Source organism: Pezoporus flaviventris, unplaced genomic scaffold (assembly GCF_033815535.1).
Source record: "Pezoporus flaviventris isolate CSIRO_AGI_PZ_B2104156 unplaced genomic scaffold, CSIRO_AGI_Pfla_v1 ptg000005l, whole genome shotgun sequence".
NCBI lineage: Eukaryota > Metazoa > Chordata > Aves > Psittaciformes > Psittacidae > Pezoporus > Pezoporus flaviventris.
Window position 1 is genome coordinate 6,980,309 of NW_026892553.1, and position 12,434 is coordinate 6,992,742.

Here is a 12,434-nt window from a genome sequence, read left to right on the forward strand (position 1 = left end):
TTTCTGTTGCCTATGAGGGATTCGTAAGAGTATAAACACCCCTCCAAAAAATCCACCAACCAACCAACTAAACCCAAAACTGTCCCAAAGTGAAGCAAAGATTATTAATCTGTGCAACATTTACACAGTAATACATAAATGTAAGGAAATCTATAATGACCTGAAACAGGCCAAATGGTAACATTCTGTAAGACTGCACTCTAATTTATATTCTTTAGGTACACATCTCATCTGGCTGTTATGAATGTACACACTGGTGGAGATGGTAGATATACATCCAGAATACAATGAACTTCAACACAGTGTTTCCAGTGACACTGGAAAGTACCTACCAATTAAAGGTAGGTATTTTAAGAATATGTATGTTTACAGATGAGCAATTTTAGGTAAATACCTTAGATTCCATTCTGATTTATTTGCGTGCTTTGTTTGCTTTGGGGATAAAGATCTTCCATATTCTGATTGATTTACTTGTGACTCCTTAAGAGTGGCCGAGAGTGAATTACTCCCATCCGTAATTGTACAGTGGGGAAAAAAAAAAGGTTTAGAACAAAAAAAACCCAGAATATTCTAAAATCTAGTCCTAGTTCTCATGTCATGTGAAGCACAGTGTGAGTGAAAATTACTCCTGATGAGCAGCAGGATTTCCAGCTACAACTGGGTGGTTCTTAAGGAAACAAGAAGTACATAGCAAAGGTGGCCAGCTTGACCAGTAACTATTAATGGTCTCAAAATCACTCCAAGCAATCCCAAATGCAGTGACTCTCACTGGTCCATGCTCTTTTTGTGATGCACATACATGCAGACACGCACACGCATGCAGAGAGGGCTGCTGGTGTCCTTAGGAAATCAAGCTCTTTAAAGAAAACGCTAAGCACATATATTAAAAAAACTCTAAAAGGCCAAGTTTTGAGTCAACCAACACTTTTTTTTTAATGAAGAACCATATTCTAAGTCCTTAGTGAAATATGGAATAAACCCACAGTTTCCTTGCACTTGAACGGAAATTCCAATGTTGATCAATTAGGTTTCAGCTGGATATTTCCTGGTCTTTAGTATTAAGCATTCAAAGAGTATCCCTCTAAATACTTAGATACCATTATTGTTGCAGTACTCTGTTTTCATTTCAGGTGATTTTCTCTCACATAGTAGTAAAAGCAGTATATTTACAACCCAAGTACTTGCCAAAATAGGTGTATTTATCAATTGGCTTAATCTGGACTGGGTTTTCATTCAGTCTCACATATAACCCTGTATTGCCAAAACTAAAACAAAGGATATAAAGAATTATTCTAAAAGAAGATTAAAAATGCAGGTTATCAACACAGTGCACCCCAGCTTACAAAACACTGCAACTAAGGAACACTTTACAATACCTGCAATAAGACTCACTTTTACCAGGCTTATGTTCTCTTATAAACACTTCAATGTTAATTTAAACTACAAGCAAAATATGTTCCTTCCCAACTGGAAATTAAATCAACTGTTCTCACTCAGAGAGACTATGATTATTTTTACAGTAATAATCTGGGTAAAACTGTCACTATCACTCCCACATTTAGATTTTTCAACCTCTTCTTGTTGTTAATGACAACTATACATGTTTTGCTCATCATTTCCCCCCCTCTTTCTTAGCTCCATAATAATGTATTTTATCTGCATATAAACTGATTTCACCGTTCTGTTGCATTGTCCCAATTCCACATACACAGCTCTAGTCTTCTATTTAACATCATACAAGCAATTCATCCTAAACTTCATCTACCCTTCCCTGAAAGTAAGATCTTATTTTAAGCAGGCAGTTAAAGATCAGAGTCACATCTCAATAATCCTGAATTCAAAAACCAATTTAAATATAAACAAAGTATAATTCTAGGAACAATTTCTTTCACTGCCACTGCATACTCACGTCTGTCACAGGAAGAAAGCAGCTCAGCTACAATCCATGGTAGGAAGCAGTGCTGTGTATGTAGGACTCCTCTCTGCCAGTCCTGAGCTGGGTTTACTATTCTTTGTTCACTAGTGCTAGATCGGTGGCTCTGTCCTGAAATCTCATTCTGTGGAAACACCCACTTCTGTGACTCATCTTGGGAGTTTCTTGCCTTTTCCTTCGTTCATGTCAGGCTTTGGTTGAAAGCCACTAAGCGGGAAATTTTAGCTGTCTCATCCCTCTCTTGCTTAGCAGTGGAAAATATTTGGTCTGTGACATCGTGTTCACCATTAGCTCTCAAATACATGAGATGGGAATTAAAAATCTGCTAAAAAAAGAAATAAATCTCTAGTTATCTTCAAGTTAGTTACAAACCAAAACACAGTGGTTTGTAAGAAGTTCCTCTTCAGATCCATCTGTGAGCTTGTGAGGGAAGTGCTAAAAACCAAAAGGTCCTGTCTGTACCTAACACTGTAACTCATGGGAAAGTAAGTAGTTTTTCCCCATTTCTTTAAACACCCAGCAGCACACAAAGCCAAAGAGGTTTTGTCAATAGTTTGATAACCTGTTTTAGAATCAACTGCTGTGTTGACAGAAAATGAGGCACAGGCAGTGTTCAGAGCCCATCTCTACAGCCCTGCACACTCCTGTCCAGAGAGCTCCTAGGAGTCAAGTCAGCTTCACCAAAGCCTCTTCACCCTCAGCCAGTCACTCCATCTGTGCAGCTTAACTGTGCCACTGCATTCACCGCCTTGGGATATTGTAGGATTTCTCCCCGTTCCTGGGTCAGGAGCACCAAAACAAAATATCTAACAGCGAGAAATAACAACAACCCTTCCTCACACCCTCCAGATTGGAAATCAGACCTGTGACACTGCCTTCAGCTACAAAACCAGCACTGTGGTATCTCCCTCCTTTCTTCGCAGCCCTGAACAGTTCAGTCTATATATACTGTTTCCTGCTTTCCATGCTGCTCATAGAGTCATAAATATCCCTTGTCAAATACATGCCATATGCTGTAACAAATAGCTATGGTTTCTGTTCAGGAAACCCCAAGCAGCTGCATCCCCCAGTTCCAGCCATTAGCAAGGTGAGCAAGTAATCCCAGGTTACACACACGTATCCAACACACACATGGCCAGCCACACAGATAGCAGCAATCAGCACCCACACAAACACAAGCAGTACCAATGGCCTCATCTTGCTCCCCTCTCTGGCTGGTGAAGATGAAGGTCTGTTAGTGGGAAATATATGCCTATATAGATACATACATACATATTGGGGTTACGTGGCAAGAGTTTGGTACCAGGGGGGCTGCAGGGGTGGCTTCTGTGAGAAGAGACCAGGAGTTGCCCCCATGTTGAATAAAGCCAACTCAGCAGGCTCCAAGATGGACTCACTGCTGGCCAAAGCTGTGCCCATCAGCCCTGCTCTCTGCTGTTGGCCTGGACATGCTGTGCCTTTGATAGCCAACTCCTCAGTTGCCTCACTCCAGCCTATCTTTGTTACTAGTAACTGTACAAAGCACACGTGGTGCACTTAAACCTGCAAACTTCCATGTTTTGTAAAGGAAATAGCTAAAGGCAGAAATATTCAACTTCTTTTCTAACACCACCATCAGGTCCCACACGATTTTTTTAATCAGACAAGTCACCACTGAATTTTTCTACAATAAGATGGAGTAAAGATAACAGAACTTTAGAGTGATACCTTGTGTGCAATATGCATCATCTGCATACACACAGTGTAAAAGAAAGTATATGCAAAACCATCATTTTTAAAGAAAAGAACTTCACAGTTCACATGTTCCATATCCATATGAAAACAACTCCTGGCTATGAATCTTCCTCCTTCCCACTTTAGGTGACAAAGCTCGTGATTCTTTGATTCATGTAAAAACAGTCACAACTGGTATCACATCCCTGAGAAAACTTCCCCTCTGCAGCAATATAGGGGTGCACTCGACTCACTGGCATTCAGTCTAAAAAACTTCAAATCTGCAATGGCAGAGTTTTTTTTTCCACTTCTCAGAAGTTCAATCACATCATCTTGCAGAATACTGACAATAATGAAGAATTTCTGATTTACGTTATCAAGCAGTGCTAGTACAACTGCACCTAAACACCTCAATCGGTTCCTATTCTATTCTAACTATACAGTCCCTGCCCAGGAGCAAATACAATACTTAGATGATGACATCGGAATTAAACAAGTGATAACTGGAATATCAACAAGACCAGACAAAATATTTCTGTATTGTTTCAGTCCACTGAAACACCTTTTAGAAGTCTTCTAAGCACACTGAAGGGTTTTATTGAGAGATCTTAAAGGGACAAGTGAAAAGAAATTGTGTTTAATATGCATGTGTGGAAACACACACATCAAAATAACCTGTTAGGAAAGGATCTCAGTATGAAGTGAAAGACTGGATAAATGCTTTGGTGGATTAATAGAAACAGAAGACTCAATCTCAGCCATCTCCCAGGCCATAACATTGAGAAACCTCAGAGAGTCTGACTGCGTAAGGCTAAGAAGAAGCCAAGTCTGGGATGATTCCCAGATTTTGGACCCACATATCCAGGAGAAATGAAAGCAGCATTTCAGCAGTTTTCATGGCTTCAGCGTGCATTTTAATGCCTTAGTATCTTATGTCTCTTCATTTCACTAACTTATCAATCATCAGCATGCTCCTCTGTATAGATCCTTCCCTGTAAGACAGGAAGAGGCATCCTTCTGGAACTAAAAGCTGAATATTCAGGGTGAACTAAAATTCTTAGTTAGCCAGAAGTTCAAGCAAAAGGAGATAAGATCTGTAGATGAGAAATCTGTGAAGCAAGCAAACAGATCAAGCCATTTGAATTAACTCCACAGTCACATGGTATAGAATAAAGCCTGAAAAAAACCTGATGAGACTCTGGCACCCTTTACAGAAGGATGAGGAGGAGAATAAAGTGAAGAGACAAAGTGACAATCTCACCTCTGCATACGAAGTTAGCCTGCAAACACAGTATACCTTTATCAGGGCAGTATCAGACTGAATAGTACAGGAGCGAGCTATGGACTACATTTAATCTAGTGCAAGCAATTCATGCATCATGTAGAATAAATTGACAGCTTTCAGGCAGTCTTAGGATAATGATATCTTGAGCTCTATTTCTGGAAACAATAGGTGATTCATTGAGAATTCACTATTATCTCATTGCCTTTATGCTCACTTTGCTCTTATGGGCACAGAAAAAAAAGTAACTGGAAAAGAGCACTAACAATCAGTTTACAAACCTATCCTTGTGGATCATTTTCAACTGCTTTGTCTTGTTATTCCACTTCTTTGGTTGGTACAGATGAGTTAAGGAGTTATCACAGGAGGGAAGAAACAAAGAAATCCACTTACAAGCAAAACCAGACCATTAAAAACATAAATCATTTTAGTAACACTCGATTTTACTGATAATTGTGAAATGAGAAGTGAGTGTGCCTCAAAATCTTCTCAAAGCTGGAATAAAAGCTCATCTCACAGATCAGAAACAATAACACCGTGTGGCTCAAACTGCAGTTTGTTTAGTATGAGTTACATTCTCTCCAAAGACACACGAATATGAACACACACATACGGAGTGAAAAGAAAACCACTACCAATTTCTGATGTGAAGATCTTATAACTCAGAAATACACATACCGGGGCTTTAAATTTTAATTCTCACGATGTTCATTGCTAAGCAACCAAGTTTTCTTACTGAACACCTCTTTCGGCACAGTCACGACTGACTAGTAGAATTGATAATGTGATTCAGAGAAATGTGTGAGGCAAAATCAGCTGTATTTTGTTCATAAAGGACCAAACTGAAAGCATCTATTTAATTTTGCTGGTATTAAAACTGAAGGAAAATGTCTGCTCAATGAAAAAATGCTTTAATGGCAATGAAAAATATTTGGGAATTACTTAACAATTACTATTCAAATGATAATGACTATGAAAGAGCTGGTGCTAGAAATACTCTATTCAAAGCCAGTTCCTTCCAGATGGCCCAACACAGTCAGAGAAGACAGGGTGAGAGAACAGACTGAAGAACTTGTTTCGGTCCCTTATGACACTCCCCTTCCACCACCTCAGTGTGCTCTGAGCCATACCCTTCAAAGGGGCAATTCTACAGTGCACCCATCTGTTACGAGGAACAACTTTTACATTAAAAATATTTCATTAACTAACTCTTTTAATCACTTTTCACCAACTGTCAAGCAGCTTTATTTGTGTTCTGCCATTCATTGCAGATGCTAAACCACAAAACTAAAAAGGGAAAACATCAACCAAACCACAACTATTTTCTCAAATGTCTCTCACCTGGATAATAAATACATATGACAGTGATCCCATAGTACGTATTTTAAGGAGGGGGAGGACTGTTATCTAACTGAACACTGATACATGAAATAGTAACATTTGGGGGAGTTCCATATGCAGAGTGAGGAATAAATAGTGCAGATTTCTCCTTTGGTATTTCTTAAACTGTCAAATAAACATCTTAACAAGAATTTAAAAAAAAGGTGGCATAGTTTTTTATTATAAAAATCAAGTTATTCCCTCCTTGTCTTCAGTGTGAATCTTAATGTCTTACTATCTTACATCTCTTCATTCCACTAACTTATTAGTAGCATGTTCCTTTGTATAGATTCTTTCCTGTTATACAGGAAGAGGCATCTTTCTGGAAGAAGGCTATTCTAAACAACAGCCAAGTCTTTGACTACTGTGGCTACTTCTACATCAGCAGCAGCTGAGTGAAGTACACAAAGACACCCAGCCAAAATCACTTTCACATAGCCAGCTCAGGCACTAAGAGCAACCGTGTACCGTGTAAACCTCGCATGATACTGGGTTACTTGTTCTACAATACATGAATGAATGAAACCCATTCTATCATCTTCACAATCAAACAGGTAAGGCTGGCATACTACAGATCTACAACAGCTACGCCATGTGATTTCAGTGTAGACAGTGTATAAGCCTACGAACACAAAAGCTGACACCTTCCTGGTAACACACATACTGATTACAGTAAATTAAGAGACTAAAACCATGGAAACAATACGAGCAGCGACCAAGAGAAAGAGAAGTCTTTTGAAAAATGATTCAGTATTCAGAGATACTACATCCAACAGAACTCCAACACTGCAGTGTGCTACAGCACAGACTAGTGGTTACACTAAAGATGCATTCGTTCTCTGAGCACGTTTCCATGCCCTTTAAAAACTCCAACATACAATTGATTTCCATTTTAAAGACATCACCACTTGGGCCTGCAGCACACACACACAACCCCCCCAAAACCCCGAAATGAACTGCAAAAGTCTTCAGGAATGTGACAAAGCAGAATTTAGCAGGCAGGAGTTATGTCAGAGCACACAGACAAAGAGCATCTCAAGGTGCACCGATGACACTGGGCCTTCTTTGGCTTAGCCCTTTACTTTGAAACATTTCTACTCATGAAGAAAGTAACACAACTGAAAATCGGTGTTTTCATGGCACTGAAGCCACAGCCTTCTCACTGTATTCTCATTTTAGGAGCAGTGAAGAGATTACACACTCCTGCTTGCTGCTTTGAATATTTTCTGGGCTAGTAAGCTATTTTATCTACTGGGAAAGAAGCTCTTAAAGCTGACAAAGCCTATGAGTCACAAATAAAAATGGTAGCTTTTCTCATTCTAATTATACACTCAGGTCACACACATCTGCTGGGACAGATTCACAACTGAAGAAAAGCAGAAAATATTCCAAAATTAACATTTGGGTATTTCAGAATGGATTCAAAGAGCAGAGCTGCGCTGCGTGACGTGATGTGCAATTATCTTTTGTCCTCAATAAAAAGGGCTGGTGATTTGTAGCGTTTTGCCTCTGTGTTTATATACCTCGAACCACTTGATTTCCATATTTATCATGACTTTAGACAGAGATAACAGGAATCCATTACAGTTTATACATGTATACCATAATAATACATATGTGGTAATTCAACAGGTATTAATCACTTTCACCATTTGGTTTCTAATCCTTAGAATGAATTACATGCTAGCATGACACATGTGGTAGCTCTATATTTCATTTGCATTGACAGTGTCAGGTGTTGCAGGACCATCTGAATACAGGAGAAAATGGGCTTTGTAGACAATTCTATTTAAGTTGGCCATTTTGAAATTAAAGCAACTCCAAATGTGATACTTTTGCAAAAATACAACCTTTATAATCTGTAGTCACAATTTCAAGTGCATCTCTCCATCGTGTCAACAAGATGATATGACCAAGCACTCTGAATTTACCCAGCAGGACCGGGAATAAAGAACTCTGCCCCTTTTTTCCCTTTCAAACTGTAAATAGTTTCATTAAGATTGTTCTAAGAGCTTTTGTACTTAGCAAACAACACTCATATAAACATCAAACCATTGCCAGATGTACAGCATCCTCTGATACAGCTTCCATAAAAAGTTCCAAATACATACAAGCCAGCCGGTGAAGGAAAACGAGTGTATCAGGCTTTAGCCAAGATAAAGGCAGGTCAGAGGAGCAAAGAATCTTCCTATTTAAAAGGAATATTCTTATTTTAACTTAAAATGAACACATGTTCAAATATTTTTTGTACTTTTGAATCTATAAATTAAACCAACGCATCTCTGTTGTAGTAGAGATGGCCTAAACCAAAGACCCAAGCACAGATCTGCAGCTCCTTTATACTTTTAGAGACATGTATAATCGGTATTCCCAGAGCATGCACTAAGTCACACAGCACTTTTAACAGAAGCATTAAAATGGCACATCAGAGTTTTTAATCCCTTGATAACTAAAGCCATATAAATGACAGCATTCTGACTCAGTTTAATGTTTTTTTTTCTTACCTCACTATGCAATGTCAGTCTCAACATCCTAATGGGAAGTTTCAACACTGTCATTTTGATGAACAGAGAAACCTCAAGTTTACACTAATCGAAGGCCTGATATTGTGGAGTCTTCTATCAAGCCAAACTCAGAACAACATCAAGAAAAAGATTTTACTTTTTCTACTTATTGTATTTCTCTGAAATACAACACTGGTATAGAGTAAGTCTAAAGTGCTGGCTGGTAATACCTTGTCCTTAAAATTAATATTGAAGCCACAATTGAAAACCAGCCTGCTGGTTATGACTATCATAACTTTTACTTAGAAGCTGCCTCCTTTCTGAGTCAATTCAGGTGCAGTATTATAAAAGAAAAACAGAATTGTCATTCCTGTTTCTGCATCTGTCTCCCTCCTTTAACCACCTTTGCAGTAGAAGAGTAAGGAATGTGACTTAGCACACTTCTGCTACGGAGGCGAAGAGCAAGGGAAGATCTTCATTGTTGATTCACCACTTCAGATGAATGTAACCATCACCACCATCCAACCCTGAAGGGGATATTCTTTCTTACTAAAATGCTTAGGGGACACTTGTAATGGCAGAAGAGGTTCGGCTGTGCAGAGGACTGAATTTGAGGAATCCACACACCAGAATATATAGAACTAGCAAGAACTTTAGAAATACCACTAAGCTTTACCTTTCTGATCTTCTGAATCTTTTCGTGCCTACATGTGTCCGGTCTACGCAGAGCAGTGTTAAGAAGAAAACCCTACCATACACACAGAGATAGATATGCCCATATATATATACACATACCTTGTGAATCTTTCAATGTGTCACTTGATACATTTCACAGACCAATTTAGAAAAGTAAAGTTCTTCCAAATGCTGCTACAGCTTAAGTCACACACTTGTTCTTCCTCACCAACTTCTTGCCCACTGTCCCTGAAATCCCTTTCCCACAACTGACTCAGTTTAAAACAAAGGATGCCTGCTCTGTGAAAGCTATGGCAATTCAGGGCAATGATACAAGGTAAGCCACTGAGCTGGCAGATCATTCATTTTCAAATCTGATGAGACTCTCTGCAGGTAGCACACCTATATTCATGCAATTTTGCCACAGAATCTTAGCCAAAACCCCTAAGCCAGGGACTTACTTGTCCATGACTTCCTACATTATGAAGAGGCTGACGGGCTCATGTATGCCAGCTGGAAAAGAACTGGGTGGGGAGTTTTTGAAGGGGGAGTTAGGGGCAAAATGCTTGTTTTTAAACACTGATCAGGTTTCCAGTGCATCTCCAAAAAATAACTGCCCCTGTGCAAAGGGGAAGAACATCTTGCAACACAAAGGCAAGAATGAACCCTTACGGTAGAAAAAATATATTATTCAAGCATTGCTGAGCAAAAAGTAATTGTGCTGCTACCCCCTAAGGACCGCAGTTTCTCACTTTCCATTTCAAGTGGTTGGTGTTTGGCTGGACCAGGGACCAAGACATCAGAGAGCCACGGTGTCATTCAGCAATTACAAGACATTCAGCTGAATTACATCAAAAAGCCACTACTTATTTCCAAGACTGACAGTTAAAGAGCACAGCTCTGCCTTTTAATGGTCTTTTTTTATTTGAGCAAAATCAGATTAAATACTACAAATCCAGTGACCGAGACTTAAAAAACAAACCCAAAAATCTTCCCAGATCTGCCAGAGAGTCCCAGCAGGTCACAGAGTTACAGATACGTTCTTGGTTGACCTCAACTGAATCTCCGTTGTTCAGCTTAGTGGAAATGAGATTGACTTACTGTGCTATTGTGCTCAATCTGCCCACAACAAGTAAGACACTAAACAGAAAAGTACTTTGCTCCCTCAGAAATAAGACCTCCAAGAAGATGCTCAGAACCTCATTTTTCTAACTCTCCTCAAACTGTAGTATCAACACACAAACACTGGCTGACAAGTTGACTGAACATCTGTGGTGCTTTTCCATGGCTAACCTTTCCTGGAGGATTCAGAAATTAATTTAGAGACCATTTCAGAAAATGCCAGAAAAAAAAAAAACAACATGAACCTGTTAACAGACAACAGGGAAATGAATAAAAGCATTTTGATTAGCTGGAAGTTCCAGAAACCATGGCCACTTCTGAAGATCCAAATAAAACCTATTAAACACTAAAGTCAAAGCAGATTTGGAACATTAAATAAAACAATGTATTCTTTGCTCTGCAAAGATGTGATGAATCCCTTGCTCTGGTGAAAATGTGGTTTTTCTTGATTTCAGTAAGGCATTTGATACTGTCTCCCACAGCATCACAGCATCCTCATAGATAAGCTAAGGAAGTGTGGGCTTGATGATCAGGTAGTGAGGTGGATCAAGAACTGGTTGGAAGGAAGAAGGCAGAGATTTGTGGTTAATGGGGCAGAATCTAGCTAGAGGTCTGTGACTAGTGGAGTCCCTCAGGGGTCGGTGCTGGGACCAGCGCTGTTTAATATTTTCATCAACGACCTGGATGAGGGAACTGAGTGTACCCTCAGCAAGTTCGCTGATGATACTAAACTGGGAGGAGTGGCTGACACGCCAGAGGGCTGTGTTGCTATTCAGCGAGACCTGGACAGGCTGGAGAGTTGGGCGGAGAGGAACTTGATGAAATTCAACAAGGGCAAGTGTAGAGTCCTGCATCTGGGGAAGAACAACCCCATGTACCAGTACAGGTTGGGGGCTGACCTGCTGGACAGTAGTGAAGGGGAAAGGGACCTGGGGGTCCTGGTGGATAGGAGGATGACCATGAGCCAGCAATGTGCCCCTGTGGCCAAGAAGGCCAATGGCATCCTAGGGTGCATTAGAAAGGGTGTGGTTAGGTTGCAGGGGGGTTGGACTAGATGATCTTTTGAGGTCCCTTCCAACCCTTGGGATTCTGTGATGACTACAACATTCAATTAAAAACATATACTAGAATAACAATATCCTAGAACAGAAGCCCTGGTAAGAGGATATGCATCTTCATCTTGTTCTTAACACATTGTGGAGTTTTGCTAAACCGAAAACTTGTACCAATAAGCTCCAATATCACCTCCATGTTTGAGGTATTTTAAATGTATTTCAGTAAATACTTCAGATAATCACTGCTATCAGTATTAGACTATACATAAAGGCATGGTATGTCTAGCACGTCATAAATAGAGGGCTTGAAATGGCTTGTGAAGTAGTCAACTTCAAATCAAGTGCAAACTGAAGAGAAACACAAAGGTAGTACAGAATCTGAGCATCTTACCTCAAACTTAATTCATTTGCAACATTCATAAGTACAAATTCTAAGGGACAGAATGGACACAGTTGGAATTATAAACACAGGAAGTGGCATTTCAGCTGTCTCTTTATGTCTATGATTTGCCTCTGCAGTTAACAGATTGCTTCACCTAACAGGTAGTGCTGAGCAAACAAGTACAAAGAAGAGGCCAGACTTCTGAAGGGAAGGAAATGGAATATTTCTGTCACATCAGGTGCTCAACTGTACTTCCTAAGCCCAGAAAATAAAAGAGAGAAGCAGAGGGAGAGGGAGAGGAGAAAAAAGTAGACAGTAAACATGCATTCAAAAGAAGGTGCTCTCACAGTAATACAGTAGTTCTTTCCACCAATCTTCTCTAATAATC

The 12,434-nt window shown here is 39.6% G+C and overlaps 1 protein-coding gene across 8 annotated transcripts in view; it reads right to left on the reverse strand.

Annotated features, from left to right (window-relative positions):
* The window catches only part of ZC3H12B (zinc finger CCCH-type containing 12B), a 29,622-nt gene that overhangs the window by 12,565 nt on the left and 4,623 nt on the right, over positions 1 to 12,434 (reverse strand). Inside the window, exon 1 of one of the 8 annotated variants that reach the window (XM_061445869.1) lies at positions 1,910 to 3,024. The exons of the other annotated variants lie outside the window; for them this stretch is intronic. The gene's annotated coding sequence lies outside the window, so the exon portion shown is untranslated. Of the gene's footprint in view, positions 1 to 1,909; positions 3,025 to 12,434 lie in introns of those variants that run through there. 8 annotated transcript variants of the gene reach the window in all.